Source organism: Pongo abelii, chromosome 12 (genome assembly GCF_028885655.2).
Source record: "Pongo abelii isolate AG06213 chromosome 12, NHGRI_mPonAbe1-v2.0_pri, whole genome shotgun sequence".
Taxonomy (NCBI): domain Eukaryota; kingdom Metazoa; phylum Chordata; class Mammalia; order Primates; family Hominidae; genus Pongo; species Pongo abelii.
The window spans coordinates 43,069,941-43,088,354 of record NC_071997.2 but is presented as its reverse complement, the minus strand read 5'-3'; the positions used below and the strand labels follow the sequence as shown (position 1 = coordinate 43,088,354).

Here is an 18,414-nt window from a genome sequence, read left to right as displayed (position 1 = left end):
CTCCTGCTTTAGCCTCCTGGGCACAAGGCTGAGCCCTGGCTAACTGGATCTGACCCACTGACCTACCGCACCCTATGTAGTCCTCACCCTGCACCCACATCCTCACCATGGTCTGAGACCAGTATTTGTGGAATATGCCACATGGCCACAACTATTTTATTTTATTTTTATTTTATTTATTTATTTCTTTTTGAGACAGAGTCTTGCTCTGTCGCCCAGGCTGGGATGCAGTGGCACAATCTTGGCTCACTGCAATCTGTGCCTTCGGGGTTCAAGTGATTCTCACGCCTCAGCCTCCCAAGTAGCTGGGAATACAGGCGCGAGCCACCACGCCTGGCTAAGTTTTGTATTTTTCTTTGTTTCTTTCTTTCTTTTTTTTTTTTTAAGTAGAGATGGGGTTTCACCATGTTGGCCAGGCTGGTCTCGAACTCCTGACCTTGAGTGATCTGCCAGCATCGGCCTCCCAAAGTGCTGGGATTACAGGTGTGAGCTACCGCGCCCGGCCAGCCACGACTATTTTATAAAGGGACCAATTTCATTTGCCAACTACGAGCTTCTCCAAAAGTTAGGGCAGTCAGAAGTCCATTTTGGTGGACAGAATATCTTCAAAATTTGGGCCCAAGGTTGGCTCTCTGACATTGTTACAGCATAGTATGAGAGCACTTGGCTCAAAAATAGCACCACCTGATGGCAAATTCTGATTCTTCACTTACTACCCATGTAAACTTGGCCAACTTTTTTACTCGCTCTGGGCCTCAGTTTTCTCATCTGTGAAGTGGGATCATAATAATATAAACTGCATACACTTGCTGTGAGAATTATTTGTGTTACTGCACACAAGTTACCCAAAGTAGGGCCTGGCATATAGTATGTGTTCAATAAATGCTAATGATTTATATGCTCTTGGGCTGGTTTTTTTTTTAAGAAAATCCTGCTAATGAGATCATCTAATAGTTTTAAGGATGAAAATAAAAATAGATTATTGGAATTTTCCCGGAAGGCAGGTTTTTTCTCATCTTTCATTCCCTGGGCATTTATTAGGTTGGTGCAAAAGCAATTGTGGTTTTTGCCATTAAAAGTAATGGCAAACGTCACAATTGCTTTTGCACCAACCTAATACTAAATTTGAAAAACTCAGGGTCTGCTGCCTACTATAATTCTCATTGTGTGGCCCCATAATATTATTATTATTTTATTTTATTTTATTTTATTTTATTTTATTTTATTTTCGAGGCAAGGTCTCACTCTGTCGCCCAGGCTGGAGTGCAGTGGCACAATCTCTGCTCCTGCAACTTCTGCCTCCTGGGTTCAAGCGATTCTCATGCCTTAGCCTCCCGAGCAGCTGGGATTACAGGAAAGCACCACCACTCCTGGCTAATTTTTGTATTTTTAGCTGAGATGGGATTTCACCATGTTAGTTAGGCTGCCCATAATGTTTTGAAGGATGCAGAGTGTGAGTAACAAAAGCAAATGATACCTCTCCTACCAAAAGACATGCTCTCCATCTCTGTTGATCACTTCTTGCCCTACTTGGCATAAACCACCAGGCCTGTTCATAAGTCGGAGATTGTAAATCTTCCCGCCACAGCAGTGAGGGGCACCATCTGCTTTCCTGGGTGCCTTTGATCAGGGCTGAGCCCTACCCCAGCCTCCTTTAAGACTAGTCTCTGAGATGCCTGCTCCCCACCCCAGAGCCACACTGACCTCCTCCCTGTTCGTCCAGCATGCCCAGCATTTTCATGCCTCGCTCTGGCTTCAGGGCCTTTGCACTTGCTGTTCCCTCTGCCTGGAATGTTCTTCCCCCAGGCAGTCACATGGCTATGTCCCACATTCATTCAGGTCTCTGCTCAAATTTCATCTAAGCACAGCCTGTCCTGACTACTCTGTTGAACACAGCAGCCCCTATCAACTTTAACCCCTTAAGCTGCTTTGCTTTTCTTCAGATCCTTCATCTGACACGACATTAAAATTGCTATGTTGTTTATTGTCTGTTTCTCTCACAAGAAATAAGCTCTGTGAGATGCAGGATTGTCTTGTTCACTGATGTATCCTTAAAACCTGGAATAGTGCCTGGAACATACAGGCCTTCAATAAATATTTGTTGAATAAATTTACAAATGAGTGAGTGAGTCAATAGACCATGTTTTCTGGGAATCTTAATCTCTGTCTTAGATTTAAGCTTCCCAATAAGAAACATACTCTTAGAGAGGGGCTACTCACCACTAGTTCATTTCTCACTGATCCTTTATAGGCAGCTTATAACTCCCTGCTGATAGGAACAGAGGGCACCTCATTCTGTGTCCCTAGATTTTGAGGACCTGAACATGAGACCATTTTCCCACCTAATTTAGAAAGTCTGTTTGCTACACTTTCTAGTTAAGGCCCAATTTCTCTTATACGTTTCACTGTCATGCCCCATATCCTTCTTTTTGTGAATTTTTCAGTTTTGTTTTTTCAGCATTTATTGCTCTCTGAAATAATGTCATTCAGCTAATTACTTGCTTATTTTCTCTTTCCAACCCATATGCAAATAAGAGCAGTAGTATTCGCAGTGCCTCCATGCCTGATTAGTAGTTGACACTCAGTAAATATCTGCTAGATGAATGAATGAATGACTCTTCTTTATATGCTTCACATACAGGAAATATCACGTCTGGAAGAAAAGAATGAATCATTTGGCGCTACACACTGTCTAAACCTGACCTTGGTGTGTTCTTTATGTAGAGAGTCTCATGGACATCCAATTAGTTGCTAATTAACATTCAATCAGCTCTGGGCCTCGGGAGGGGCCAAGCCTGAGGTTCAAGGGCAGGTGGGGCTTACTTGCCCAGTCTTCACTTTGATACTGGCCCCCTGACCTAGACATGCAGACCATGGACACAGAGGTCTGGCGAGTGCATTGGCCAGAGCAGCAAGTCCATCCTGCAGCATGGAAAAATCCAGCAAAGAACTCACTCACATTCTTAGCTCCATCATCCTACGGAAAAGATGAGCTAGACAATTCTAGAGCCAAAAAGAAATCCTAGAGGGATATGAGTTTGTCAGCTGAGCAGACACTTTTTACCTTCCCAGAAATCTCTCATACTTTCTTGCTAGACACACCTAGGAGAAGGGCTAGCACCCAAGGAGATAGAGAAGAGCTGCCTGGTCCTCTAGCCCAGTGCAGTCCTCGGGGGGCAGCTCCCACCAATCAGGGGCCAGCCTGGCCTGGTCATGAGCACCAGAAACCACTGAGGCACAGGGCCATGACAGATTAGGAGCAAAGCCCTCAGTGTCGCCTGATTCTGATACTTGGATGACTTTAAGGGCTCCTCCTGCTCGCCAGCCAGCGGGGCTTGGAGCCAGGATCCAACAGCGCAGCTGGAGTAGCCCGCAGCGAGAGAGCCCAGGCTGATTCTTTCAGTGGAGAGAGCGTCCCCTTGCTGTCCCAGTCTCCGCCACTTGATTAAGCTGGATTCTCAGGGTCCCCTGCTCGCTCTCAACCCTCTTTCCAGCTCCAGGGACCCTTACCCTCAGCGACAGCCGCTCCGCAGGTGCTCACCGGCTTGGCGAGACCGGTGCATGGCACACAGTCACTGTCGAGGGCGGCGACGGCCGGGGGTGCCCCCGCCCGGCCCAGGCCTCCCCATGATCCCTTACCCATTTCCCGCCGGGCTCCTGCTCCGGACTCCCGCCGGCCCGCGCGCCCCATGGCCCCGCGCCCAGGCGCCGGCTGGGGGCAGCGAGAGCTGCGGGGCCTCGGCTGCGCGGGGGGCTGGGCCAGTCCAGCTCTGGGCGCTCACAGGAGGGACTCGGTTTCCGGGACTGCAGGCTGGCGGGCGGGTGGCGGCGCAGGGCGGGGAGGGGCGGGCTGAGACCGGGCCGGGGTTGGGGGTGGTGGGGCGAAGCTGTCGGACTGGTCTGACCACGGTGACGCCGGGCTGGGCCGCCGGGCAGGCCGGGTACCTTCTGCACACCCCGCACGGCACTGTCTGACCTCACGGCACTGTCTGACCTGTGCGCTAGCGAGCTGCAGGCACTCCAAAGCCCTCTGGTTATTTTTCCAGTACCTAAACCGGAAACTGAGGCCTGCCCCAGATACGTGCAAGCCTTGAAAGGGATTGTTTGGAGTCCTTACAAACCCCTTGTTCATTTACTATTCATTGGGCACAAGAAAAAGTTGCATTATTTGATTTCCAAATTTCAGCTGTCTGTAACTGTTGACTTACAGTGAACATTCACTAGTTGGTTTGGGGATTGGTGGCACAGAAGCAAATAGCCGTGATTTTACACTTAATCTATTTTAGCAAACATAAGCTCAGAATAGGTTGTCATTGGCGAGAAGCTATTATTTTTCAATATCACCCTTGATGGCACTATCTGGTTTCTATTTCTGTAACTATGTAAGGCACCATATAATGACATTTTGAGTTAAATGATTCCATATTTCCTGTATATTGTGAATAAAAGTTCTCCAAAAGGAATCTTCCAGTAAGCAGTTTGTAAACTGGAGAGACACAACCTTTATTGTAAAACAAAGGTGCCCTTCCAAAGAACAAAGGGAAGGCTCAGGTTTTATAGCAAATGGTCCCACACAGGTTTCCTGTGCGAATGAAGGTTTGAAATTTGCTTAGTTCTGATTGCTTTACAAGGCTAACTTCTGATTGATCAATACATCTGAGTCCTGACTGGGTGATACAGCTGAGCCCTGATTAGTCAAGGCAGGTGAGCTCTGATTGGTTGGTTCAGGTGAGCTCTAAAAATCCCAGGAACAGGAAGGTGCTGGTTTCCAGAGAGCTCAGCATATGTGACCTTTAGTCAGCAAGTGACCACTTGGCTCTATTTTAAATTTAGACCAATACAGTCCAGTTGTTTGACATGTAAAAACGGAAAAATAAAATAAAATAAAACAGTTTTAGGCCCAGTTGGCCACTCAGGATCCATCTTGAAGAATTGGCTCTTGAAAGTTCACATTTATTCACAATATCTAGTGAACATTTTAGCTCCCCTAGGAATTGGCAACCTAGAGAGGTACATTTCTTGATTTGATGCTGCTAAAATGAAGCTGACCAGGCTCTCTACAAGCAGCAACAACCATGACAACACCTAATATTTATTGAGTGCTAGGCAATAAGCTGTCTTAAAATATTTAATCCTCATGGCAACCCTATGAGTTAGGAAGCTTTTCACATCATGAGGAAACTGAGGCACAGAGAGGCTGAGTAACCTGATCAAGGACACACAGACATGCAGTCAGGCAAGACCCAAAGACCATGCTCTAAATCAGCAGTCTGCAACTTTTTGGCACCAGGGAGGGACTGGTTTCTGTGGAAGGCAATTTTTCCACAGATGGGGGAGGTGGGAGTGGATGGTGTTTCAGGATGATTCAAGCACCTTACATTTATTGTGTGCACTTTATTTCTGTTATTATTACATTGTAATATATAATGAAATGATTTTATAACTCACCATAATGTAGAATCAGTGGGAGCACTAAGCTTGTTTTCCTGAAACTAGACAGTCCCATCTGGGGGTGATAGGAGACGGCAACACATCATCAAGCACTAGATTCTCATGAGGAATGCACAACCTAGATCCCTCACGCACACAGTTCACGATAGTGTTTGCAGTCCTGTGAGAATCTAATGCCACAGCTGATCTGACAGGAGGTGGAGCTCAGGTGGTAATACAAGCAATGGGGAGTGCCTGTAAATACAGATGAAGCTTCGATCACAATCCCCCACCCGCAACATGGTCCTAACAGGCCATGGACAGGAGATTGGGGACCCTTGCTCTACATCAATGTGCAACACTACTGCTTAGTCTTTTTAGATGGGGATCTGATGCTAGGTTTAATAATCCTATAATTTATTAGTTCATTTCTTCACTCTACAAATATTCACTTCAGTATTCACCTACTGTATATATGCCAGGCACTGGTTAAAACAATGAACTGAACACTCCAAAAGCTTGCAGCTAGCAGAGAATATAAGCAGTAGTGTGAGGTACACTGATAAATTGTAAACTTGGGAGGCTGAGTGGGATGTTTTTGAGGGGGGAAATCCTGAAGGAGGGAGCCACAAAGAACAGAAGCCCAACAACTACATGCAAACTCCTTTAAACTCTTGACAGATTCCTGAATGAACAATGCAAGGAGCAAGAATCTAGATAACCCGAAGGAGAACAATAGTGAGCAGAGACCTGAGCAGTTAGTTGCCGTCTCTGGGAAAGTTCCACCATCTGAGAGGGACTTGGTTCTATTGGGCTTTCCACTGAAACCCTAGAATGACCACCCCTTAGCAGGAAAGACTGCATCCCAGCATTAAGGGATATACCCTAGAATTAGGGACAAAACCAAAAGAAATTCATCCAAACAAAGCACAAAACCAAATCTCCACAAAACCAAGGTGAGTTTTCAATAATTCAACTTACTGTTAGGACAAAACTTGACACGCTTCAAAGGAAAATAGAATGCAGAGCATCTACAATGTATTATTCACAGTGTTCATCATATGACAAAAAATTATTAGACATTCAAAAAAGCAGAAAAATGTGAGCCATAGTCAAGAGAAAAAAAATCAATTGAAATAGACCCACAGGTGACCAAGATATTGGGATCAAAAGATAAGGAATTAAAAACAAAAACTATGATAAATATGGTTAAAAAACACTTTCAGCAAAAAATAGATATAACGGGTAAAGAAATCAGGCATTTCAGCAGAAATATAACCATTTTTTAAATAAAGTGCCAAAAGGAATACAAATAAATCCACATCAATGAAAGTGATATCTGTATCTTTATTACCCCAGAATGAAGAGACATCCCAACTTTTGCCCTCCAGGGGGAAGCCTGGGCAGTTTTGCCAACAGCCCCTGTGTAAGTTCAGGGCCTCCTAATATTAGGGTCCCTTTTTTTTTTTTTTTTTTTTTTGAGATGGAGTCTTGCTCTGTCGCCCAGGCTAGAGTGCAGTGACAAGATCTCGGCTCACTGCAAGCTCCGCCTTCCCGGGTTCACGCCATTCTCCTGCTTCAGCCTCCTGAGTAGCTGGGACTACAGGTGCCCGCCACCATGCCCAGCTAATTTTTTTGTATTTTTAGTAGAGACGGGGTTTCACCGTGTTAGCCAGGATGGTCTCCATCTCCTGACCTCGTGATCTGCCCGCCTCGGCCTCCCAAAGTGCTGGGATTACAGGCGTGAGCCACTGCGCCCGGCCAGGGTCCTTTTTCGTAATGTACTTCACTACGCGTTCAGGTAACATATGGAACTCATCACAACTCCCTGTAGAAAGTGGGGCTCAAGGCCAGGCGTGGTGGCGGGCGCCTGTAATCCCAGCTACTCTGGAGGCTGAGGCAGGAGAATTGTTTGAACCCGGGAAGCAGAGGTTGCATTGAGCCGAGATTGCGCCATTGCACTCCAGCCTGGGCGACACAGCGACACTCTGTCTCAAAAAAAAAAGAAAAAAAAAAGTGAGGCTCAAGGAGTCTGTGTATTACTCTGCTGCTGCTGTGAGTAATAAATAGTCTTCCACCATCTTCTATTAGAATCTATAAAATTGTGATGGGTTATCTAGTTAGCTTGCAAGCAGAGTAAAAACTCAGACCCTTTCACAGTTACTGACTTAACAGAGATGAAGATAAAACTCTTAAAAGCAACCAAATAAAAAAATGTACATTCCATACAGGAATGATGGATAATTTCTCATCAGAAACCATGTAGGCCAGAGGACAAAATGTTGTTTTGTTTGTTTGTTTGTTTGTTTGAGATGGAGTCTTGCTCTGTCTCCCAGGCTGGAGTGCAGTGGTGCAAGCTCGGCTCACTACAACTTCTGCCTCCCAGGTTCAAGCGATTCCCCTGACTCAGCCTTCCAAGTAACTATGATTACAGGTGCATGCCACCATGCCTGGCTAATTTTCATATTTTTGATAGAGACAGGGTTTGGCCATGCTGTTAGGCTGCTCTCGGACTCCTGGCCTCAAGTGATCCCCCTGCCTCGGCCTCACAAAGTGCTGGGATTACATCAAGCCACCAGGCCCAGCCAGAATGGAATATCATCTTTAAAGTGCTAAAAGGAAAAAAGCTAGCAACTTATAGTGCTTTATCCCCTAAAAAAATAGTAAATAGGAAGTAAGACATCTTCAAATAAATAAAATCCGACAGTATTATATGAAAAGTAAATAAATTATTCAAGATAAAGGGAATGATATTAAATAAAAATTATAATCTACAGTAAAGCAATGAAGAGCAGTGGGAATGATAAATATATGGATAAATATAAAATACTTTTTCACATTTGTATTAAGTTATTTAAAAGTTCATTGACTAAAGCAAAAATAGTAAGATTTTGGGAGATTTGTAGCATTTGTAGAAGCACGATATATAACAAGAAAAGCACAAAGCACAGAAGGGGAAGAAAAACGGAAGTACATTGTAAGATTTTCATGTTGTGTATGACATTTTGCAATATTAATTCAGACTAAAATCCGGTAGAAGATATAAAAATTATCACTGAAAAATAGCTAACCCAACAGAGGTCAGGGGAGTAAGAAAAAATTAAGAAGAGGGAGGACACATAAAACAAATAGCAAGATAGAAAATGTATCAATAATTACACTAAATGCCCCAAATAAAAGATAGACCTGTCAAATAGGCTAAGAAAACAAGACCCAACTATACTGTGTTTACAAGATACACATGTTAAATATAAAAACCCAGACTAGTTGAAAGTAAAAGTATAGGGACAATATACTATATAATATGAATTTTAGACAAAGTAGGCTTTAATACAAGCAAATTACCAGAAATAAAAATGGTCATATTAAAATGATAAAACGATCAATTTATCAAGAAGACAACAAGCTGGGCGTGGTGGCTCATGCCTGTAATTCCAGCATTTTGGGAGGCCAAAGCGAGGGGATCACCTGGGGTCAGGTGTTCGAGACTAGCCTGACCAACATGGTGAAACCCTGTCTCTACTAAAAATACAAAAATCAGCTGTGTGCAGTGGCACACACCTGTAATCACAGCTACTCAAGAGGCTGAGGCAGGAAAATTGCTTGAACCCAGGGGGCGGAGGTTACAGTAAGCCGAGATCCTGCCATTGCACTCCAGCTTGGGTGACAGAGTGAGACTCTGTCTCAAAAGAGAGAAGGAAGAAGAAGAAGAAGAACTAGAAGAAGAACAAGAAGAAGAGGAAGAAACATAACAATCCTAAATGTATAGGAATGTAACAACAGAATTTCCAAATATGTCAAGCAAAAATGGAAGTAGAAAACCCACTTAGTTGGACATGATGAAACCCATTTCTCAATAATTAATAAAACAAGTATACAAACAATTATTAAGGATACAGATTTAAACAACATAATTGTTCAACTTGACCAAATTGACATCATATAATATTACACCACCAATGGCAAAATACATATTCTTTTCAACTGCTCATGGAATATTCACCAAGACTTATGATTCATGAACTATAGAAGAATCTCTAAATTTCAATGGAAGAAATCACAAGATCATGTTTTCTGACTACCACGGAACTAAATTAGCAATCCATAATAATATCCTATCTAAGAAAATATCCAAATGTTTGGAAATAAAGCAATGTACTTCCAAATAACTCATAGGTCAAACAAGAAATCACAGGAAATATGAGGGAATCCTTCAAATTAGAATGGCATAAATATATAAAAACAGATCAATGTAACAGAATTAAAGTGTCCTAATATATATCTACATATCTTTTGACAAAGGTGTCAAGATAATTCATGAAGAAATAAAAGCCTTTTCAACAAACAGTGCCGGAGCAACTAGAAATATATACGATTAAAAAAATGAACCCTGGGACTTGTATCTAATATATAAATAATACTTATAACCCAATCATAAAAAGAAGAATTCAATTTTAAAATAGGCAAAGGACCTGAATAGACATTTCTCTAAGGTAGACAAATTACCAACAAACGCATGAAAAGATGCTCAACATCATTAGCAATCAGGGAAACACAAATCAGAATCACAATAAGATACTAGATTGGCTATAATAAAAAGTACAATAACAACAAGTATTGGCAAGGTTACAAAAAATTGGAAATCTCATATACTTTTGGTAGGTTTGTAAAATGGTGCAGCCACTTTGGAAAACAGTTTGGGAATTCTTCAAAACATGAAACATAGAGTTTCCATATTACCCAGAATTTCACTCCTAGGCCTGGGAGGCACAGGAGGATGGCTATACAGAAGACTTCAACAATCATTCTCCCCACAGGAACACCAAATTTAACAACGATCTATGTAAAAAAAATACCTTCATAAGAACCAAAAATCAAGGCCGGGTGCGGTGACTTACCAGCACATTGGGAGGCCGAGGCAAGTGGATCACCTGAGGTCGGGAGTGTGAGACCAGCCTGACCAACATGGAGAAAACCCATCTCTACTAAAAATACAAAATTAGCTGGGCGTGGTGGCGCATGCCTGTAATCCCAGCTACTCGGGAAGCTGAGGCAGAAGAATCGCTTGAACTCGGGAGGCGGAGGTTGCAGTGAGCCGAGATCGTGCCATTGCACTCCAGCCTGGGCAACAAGAGCGAAACTCCGTCTCAAAAAAAAAAAAAAAAAAAAGAACCAAAAATCAGGTTAGCATCACAGTACCTGGTTTTAACTTCATATCACTGAAAGAGGCATTGAATAGGGTAGAAAAGACCGTTTTGAATTACCTATGTCACCCCTCCCCCATCCCCCAGCAGCAGCCATGTGGCACAAGGAGAGAATCAATGAGCATGGAGGAGAGATAGTGCAGTGATTGCCGGACTTTTGCATTGGAACTCAGTGATGCCCTGACACAGTGGAAAGCAACACCAAGCAGAACTTAGCTGATGCACACAGAGGGAGCATTTAGACCAGCCCTAGCCAGAGGGGAATCGTCCATCCCAGAGGAAGGAACTTAAGTTTTGGCAAGCCTTAATGTCATCAACTAAAGGTCTCTGGGGTCCTAAATAAACTTGAAAGGCAATCTAAGCCACAAGGACTGCAATTCCTAGGCAAGTCCTAGTGCTGTTCTGGGCTCAGAGTCAGTGGACTTGGGGGGCACATGACCTGGTGATAGGCCAGCTGGGAAGGCCAAGGGAGGGTCTGCATTACCCCTCCTCCAATCCCAGGCAGTGCAGCTCACAGCTCCAAAACATCTTCCTTCTGCTTGAGGAGAAATGAAAGTATAGTAAAGAGGATGTTGTTTTGCAACCTGGATACCAGCTCAGCCATAGTAGGATAGGGCACTATGCAGAGTCCTGAGGCACACATTCCAAGCCCTAGCTCTCAGATGACATTTCTAGATATACCCTGGACCAGAATGGAAATCACTGCCTTGAAGGGAAGGACCTAGTCCTGGCAGGATTCATAACCTGCTGAGTAATGAGCCCTTGAGCCCTGAATAATCAGCAGCTGTAGGCAGGTAGTATACACTGTGGGCCTTGAGTGAGACTCAGAGCCATGCTGGCTTCAGGTATGACCCAGCACATTCCCAGCTGGGTAGCTATGGGAAGAGACTCCTTCAGCTTGAGAAAAGCAGAGGGAAGAATAAAGGAGGGGACTTTGTCTTGCAGCTTTCAAGTTTATTTAGGACCCCAGAGACATTAAGGCTTGCGCCAGGCAGACTCTTGAGGTCCCTGATTCCAGGCCTTGGCACTTGGATGGCATTTCTGGACCTGCCCTGGGCCAGATGGGAGCCCACTGCCTTGAAGGCAAGTGAGTCCCAGGCCTGGCAGCATTCACTACAAGCTGACTGAAGAGTGCTTTGGCCTTGAGTAAACATTGGCAGTAGCCTGACAGTATGCCCCAAGGCCCTGTGGCAATGGTGGCCATAAGGAGAGACTCCTCTGCTTATGGAAAGGGGAGGGAAAAGTGGGAAGGACATTGTGTTGTGGCTTGTGTGCCAGCTCAGCTGCAGTAGACTAGAGTACAAGTTAGATTTCTAAGGTTTCCGACATCAGACCATTTCCTCCAGACAACAACTCATCGCCCTGAAAGGAAGGATGCAAGCATGGCTGGCTGCAACACCTATTGATCGTAGAGCCCTACGGCCTTGAGCCAACAGAGATGGTAGACAGGTAGTGGTTACAGTGGGCCTTGACCCAGTGCCGTGCTGGATTTCAGGTCTGACCCAGTGCATTCCCAGTTGTGGTGGCCACAGAGGTGCTTGTGTCCCACTACCCCCAGCTTTAGGCCACTCAGCACAGAGAGAAAGATTTTGTTTGTTTGGGAGAAAGTAAGGGAAAAGAAGAAGAGTCTCTGCCTGGCAACCTAGAGAATTCTTCTGGATCTTATTCAAGACCACAAAGGTGATACCTCTATGAGTCTGCAAGAGCCACAGTGTTACTAAGCTTGACATGACCCCTGAAGCAGGTATGACTGCAGTGACCAAAAACCTAGACCACAACACCCAAATCTTTTCAAATACCTGGAAAATTTTCCCAAGAAGGATGGGTACAAACAAGCCCAGACTGTGAAGACTACTATATGTACCTGATTTTTCAATGCCCATACACTGATGAACATTCACAAGCCATCAAGACCATAAAGGAAAACATGACCTTACCAAATAAGGGACAAAATAAGGGATCAGGGACCAATCCTGAGAGACAGAGATATGTGACCTTTCAGACAGATAGTTCAAGATAGCTGTTTGAGGAAACTCAACGAAATCCATGACAACACAAAGGAAAAATTCAGAATCCTATCAGATAAATTTAACAAAGAGATTGACATAATTAAACATAATCAAGCAGGAATTCTGGAGTTGAAAAATGCAATTGACATACTAAAGAATGCATCAGAGTCTCTCTTTCTCCCTCTCTCTCTCTTTTTTTTTTTTTTTTTTTTTGGAGACAGAATCTCTCTCTGTTACCAAGGCTGGAGTGCAGTGGTGCAATCTCAGCTCGCTACAACCTCTGCCTCCTGGGCTTAACTGAGTCTCATGCCTCAGCCTCCTGAGTAGCTGGGATTACAGACGTTCACCATCACACCCAACTAATTTTGGTATTTTTAGTAGAGACAGGGTTTTGCCATATTGGCCAGGCTGGTGTTGAACTCCTGGCCTCAAGTGATCCTCCTGCCTCAGCCTCCCAAAGTGCTGGGATTACAGGCATGAGTCACTGCATTCAGCCTCGGAGTCTTTTAATAGCAGGTTTGATCAAGCAGAAGAAAGAATTAGTTAGGTTGAAGACAAGCTATTTGAAAATGCACAGATACAGGACACGAATAAAAAAAGAAGAATGCCTATGGGATCTAGAAAATAGCCTCAAAAGGGCAAATGTAAGAGTTATTGGCCTTAAAGAGGAGGTAGAGAGAGAGAGATAGGGGTAGAAAGTTCATTCAAAGGGATCATAACAAGAACTTCCCAAATCTAGAGAAATAAATCAATTTTCAAGTATAAGAAGACTATAGAACACCAAGTGGAGTTAACCCAAAGAAGACTACCTGAAGGCATTTAATAATCAAACTCTCGAAGATTAAGGAAAGAATCCTAATAGCAGTAAATAAGAAAAACAAATAACATACAATGGCGCTCCAATACATCTAGCAGCAGACTTTTCAGTAGAAACTTTACAGGCCAGGAGAGAGTGGCATGACATATATAAAGTGCTGAAGGAAAAAAAATTTTACCATAGAATAGTATATCCAACAAAAATATCTTTGAAACATGAAGGAGAAATAAAGACTTTCCCAGACAAATAAAATATGAGAGACTTCATCAACACAAGAACTGTCCTACAAGAAATGCTAAAGTGTGTTCTTCAATCTGAAAGAAAAGGACATTAATAAGCAAAAAGAAATCATCTGAAGATACAAAATTCAGATAATTACTGCTAATAGTAAGTACACAAAAAATAAATATTATAACACTGTAATTGGGGTGTGTAAACCACTCATAACTTAGGTAGAAAGATGAAAAGAACTGTCCAAAAACAATAACTATACCAACTTTTTTCTTTTTGAGACAAGGTCTCACTCTGTCACCCAGGCTAGGGTGCAGTAGTGCAATCATGGCTCACTGCAGCCTCAGCCTCCCTGGCTTAGGTAATCCTCCCACCTCAGCCTCCTGAGTAACTGGAATCATGGGTGCACACCACCATGCCTGGCTAATTTTTGTATTTTCTGTAGAGATGCCATGTAGAGACGCCATGTTGCCCAGGCTGGTCAGAAACTCCTGGGTTCAAGTGATCTGCATTCCTCGGCCTCCCAAAGTGCTGGGATTACAGGCATGAGCCACAGCGCCTGGCCTGTCAGAACTTTTCAAGACAGTACTGTTACAATAAGATATAAATAGAAACACAAAACAGTTAAAAAGTGAGGGGTAAATTTATAGTGTAGAGTTTTTATTAACTTTCTTTTTGCTTGTTTGTTCATGCAATCAGTGTTAAATTGTCATCAGTTTAAAATAATGAGTTATTCCAGTGAGCCAAGATCGGGCCACTGCACTCCAACCTGGCTGATATCGCGAGACTCTGTCTCAGTAAGTAAGTAAATAAATAAATAAATAAATAGTTATACAATATTATTTGCAAGCCTCAAGTTAACCTCAAATCAAAAAACCTACAAAGGATACATGAATAATAAAAAAGCAAGAAATTAAAATATGCCACCAGAGAAAATCACCTTCACTAAAACGAAGACAGAAAGGAAGAAGGAAGAGAAGACCACATAACATCCAGAAAACAAATAACAAAATGGTAGGAGTGAGTCCTTACTTATCAATAATAACATTGAATGTAAATAGACTAAATTCTTCAATCAAAAGACATAGAGTGGCTGAATGGATTAAAAAAAATAAAACCCAATGATCTGTTCCCTACAAGAAACATATTCCACCTAAAATGAAAAACATAAACTGAAAATAAAGAGATGATTTTTTTTGTTTCCATGCCAATGGAAACAAAAAGGAAGCAGGCGTAGCTCCACTTACATAAGACAAAATAGATTTCAAGATAAAAACTATAAGAAGAGACAAAAAAAGGTCATTATATAAGAATAAAAGGGCTACTTTAACAAAAGGACATGACAAGAGTAAATGTATACATCCCCAACACTGGAGCACCCAGATATATAAAGCAAATATTAGAGCTAAAGAGGAAGACAGAACCCAACACAGTACTAGCTGGAAACTTCAACACCCCACTTTCAGCATTGGACAGATCATCCCGACAGAAAATCAGCAAAGAAACATCAGACTTAATCTACTCTATAGACCAAATGGACTTAATAGATATTTACAGAACATTTCATCCAACAGATGCAGAATACACATTCTTCTCAGCACGTGAATCATTCTCAAGGATAGACCATGTTAGGCCACAAAATAAGTCTTAAAACGTCTTTAAAAATTAAAATAATATCAACTGTTTTCTCTGATCATGATGGAATAAAACTAGAAATCAATAACAAGAAGAACTTTGGAAACTATACAAGCACCTGTAAAGATATCCTATGTTCATGGACTGGAAGAATTAATATTGTTAAAATGTTCATACACTGAAAGAATCAGTATTGTTAAAATGTCCATCCTACCCAAAGCCTCCTTCAGATTCAGTACAATCCCTATCAAATTACCAATGACATTCTTCACAGAAACAGAAAAAGTAATCCTAAAATGTATATGGAAACACAAAAGACCCAGAATAGACAAAGCTATCCTGTGCAAAAAGAACAAAACTAGAGGAATCACATTACCTGACTTCAAATTATACTACAGTGCTACAGTAACCAAAGCAGCATGGTACTTGCATAAAAACAGACACATAGACCAATGGAACAGTGTAGAACACTTAGAAAAAAAATCTGTACACCTACAGTGAACTCATTTTTGACCAAGGTGCCAAGAACATACATTGGGAAAAGGACAGTCTCTTCAAAAATGGTGCTGGGAAAACTGGATATCCATATGCAGATGAATGAAACTTCACTCCTGTCTCTTACCATTTACAAAAATCAAATCAAAATGGATTAAAGACTTAAACCTAAGACCTCAAACTATGAAACTACAAGAAAACATTGGGGAAACTCTTCAGGGCATTGGACCAGGCAAAGATATCTTGAGTAATACCCCACAAGCATAGGCAACCAAAGGAAAATGGACAAATGGTATCACATTAAGTTAAAAAGCTTCTGCACAGCAAAGGAAACAATCAACAAAGTGAAGAAACAATCCTCAGAATGGAAGAAAATGTTTACACTCTATCCATCTGACTAGAGATTAAAAACCAGAATATATAAGGAACTCTAACAACTCTCTAGGAAAAAAATCTAATAATCCAATTAAAAATGGGCAAAAGATCTGAACAGATTTTGCTCAAAAGAAGACACACAAACGGAAAACAGATATGTGAAAAGGTGCTCAACATCATCAGAGAAATGCAAATCAAAACTACAATAAGCTATCATCTCACCCCAGTTAAAATGACTTTTATCCAAAAGACAGACAATAACAAATGCTGGCAACGATGTGGAGAAAAGGGAATCCTCGCACACTCTTGGTGGGGAAGTAAATTAGTACAACCACTTTGGAGAACAATTTGGAGGCTCCTCAAAAAACTAAAAATAGAGCTACCACATGATCCAGCAATCCCACTGCTGGGTATATACCCAAAAGAAAGGAAATCAGTATAATGAAGACATATCTGCACTCCCATGTTTATTATAGAACTCTTCACAATCACCGAGATTTGGAACCAACTTAAGTGCCAATCAACAGATGATTGAATAAAGAAAATGAGGTACATATACACAGTGGAGTACTATTCAGCCATAAAAAAGAATGAGATCCTGGCATTTGCAATAATGTGGATGGAACTGGAGGTCATTATGTTAAGTGAAATAAGTCAGGGATAGAAAGACGAACCTTGCATGTTTTCATTTACTTGTGGGAGCTAAAAATGAAAACAATTGAACTCGTGGAGATAGTGGAATGATGGTTACCAGAAGCTGCAAAAGGTAGTGAGGGAGTGAGGAAGAAGTAGGGGTGGTTAATGGGTGCAAAAAAATAGTTAGAAGAATAAATAAGACCTAGTATTTGATAGCACAACAGGGTGACTATAGTCAATAATAATTTAATTGTATATTTTTAAATAACTAAAAGAGTATAATTGGATTATTGTAACACAAAGAATAAATGCTTGAGGGGATGGATACCCCATTTACCCTGATGTGATTATTATGCATTGCATACCCGTATCAAAATGTCTCATGTATCCCATAAATATATACACCTACTATGTACTCACAAAAGTTAAAAATAATTTTTTAAAAAACTATAAATGAATAAGAAAATGACAAACTACTCAAATAAAATAATTGCTAAAAGAGTTAAACAGATATTTTACAATTAAAAAAATCACAAATGACCAATAAACACATGAAAAGATGCTCAATATTTTTAGTACAAATTCAAACCTCAAAGAGATACTACTTCTTCCTCATAAGAATGGCTAGAATTTAAAACATGACAATACCAAATATTGATGAGTTGACAAGGAGCTGGAGCCACTGATACTTCTTTTTTTTTTTTTTTTTCTGAGACCAAGTCTCACTGTATCGCCCAGGCTGGAGTGCAATGGAGTGATCTCAGCTGACTGCAACCTCCTCCTCCTGGGTTTCAGCAATTCTCCTGCCTCAGCCTCCCAAGTAGCTGGGACTACAGCTACCACCACCACCATGCCCAGCTAATTTTTGTACTTTTAGTAGAGACAGTGTTTCACCGTGTTGGCCAGGCTGGTCTGGAACTCCTGACATCAGGAGTTCCTGGACGTCTGGAACTCTTGACATCCACCCACCTTGGCCTCCCAAAATGCTGGGATTACAGGCATGAGCCACTGCGCCTGGCTGCCACTGGTACTCTTATACTTTGCCGACAGGAGTGTAAAACCATTAGTTGCCAATTTCTTGTAAATTGACCTACCTTTTGACCTAGTCCTTTCACTGCTAGGCATTTACTCAAAGCAAGGGAGTTGAAAACAAATGTCCACAAGAAGAATGGTATAAAAGAATAGCTGCTCTATGCATCATAGACAAAAACTGGAAACATCTCAAAAGTCCATGGATAATCTGTTATGATTTATTCATAAGTTGGAATACTACTCAACAATAGAAAGGAACAATCTGTTGATTTCTCACAACAACATGGATTAATCTCAAAAACATTATGTTGAGAGGAAGCAGCCAAGTAAAAGAGTACATACTGTATGATTCCATTTATATGAAGTTTGAAACAGGACACAACCAACCTATGGGATAAAAGTCAGAACAGTGGATACCTCTTGAGTGGGAGGAACTGATTAGAAAAGGACATAAATGAATTTTCAGGAGTTATGGAAATGTTTTACATTTTCATTGGGGTGGTAGTTAAATGAATGTATATATTTGTCAAAATTTATGCAACTGAGCATT

At 41.8% G+C, this 18,414-nt stretch overlaps 1 protein-coding gene across 1 annotated transcript in view; it reads right to left on the bottom strand.

The window, feature by feature from the left end:
- The window catches only part of PSD4 (pleckstrin and Sec7 domain containing 4), a 46,103-nt gene extending 42,375 nt beyond the window's left edge, over window positions 1-3,728 (bottom strand). The window contains exon 1 of the mRNA XM_063713566.1: window positions 3,640-3,728. The gene's annotated coding sequence lies outside the window, so the exon portion shown is untranslated. The remainder of the gene's footprint in view (window positions 1-3,639) is intronic.
- Window positions 3,729-18,414: the final 14,686 nt, after the last annotated feature.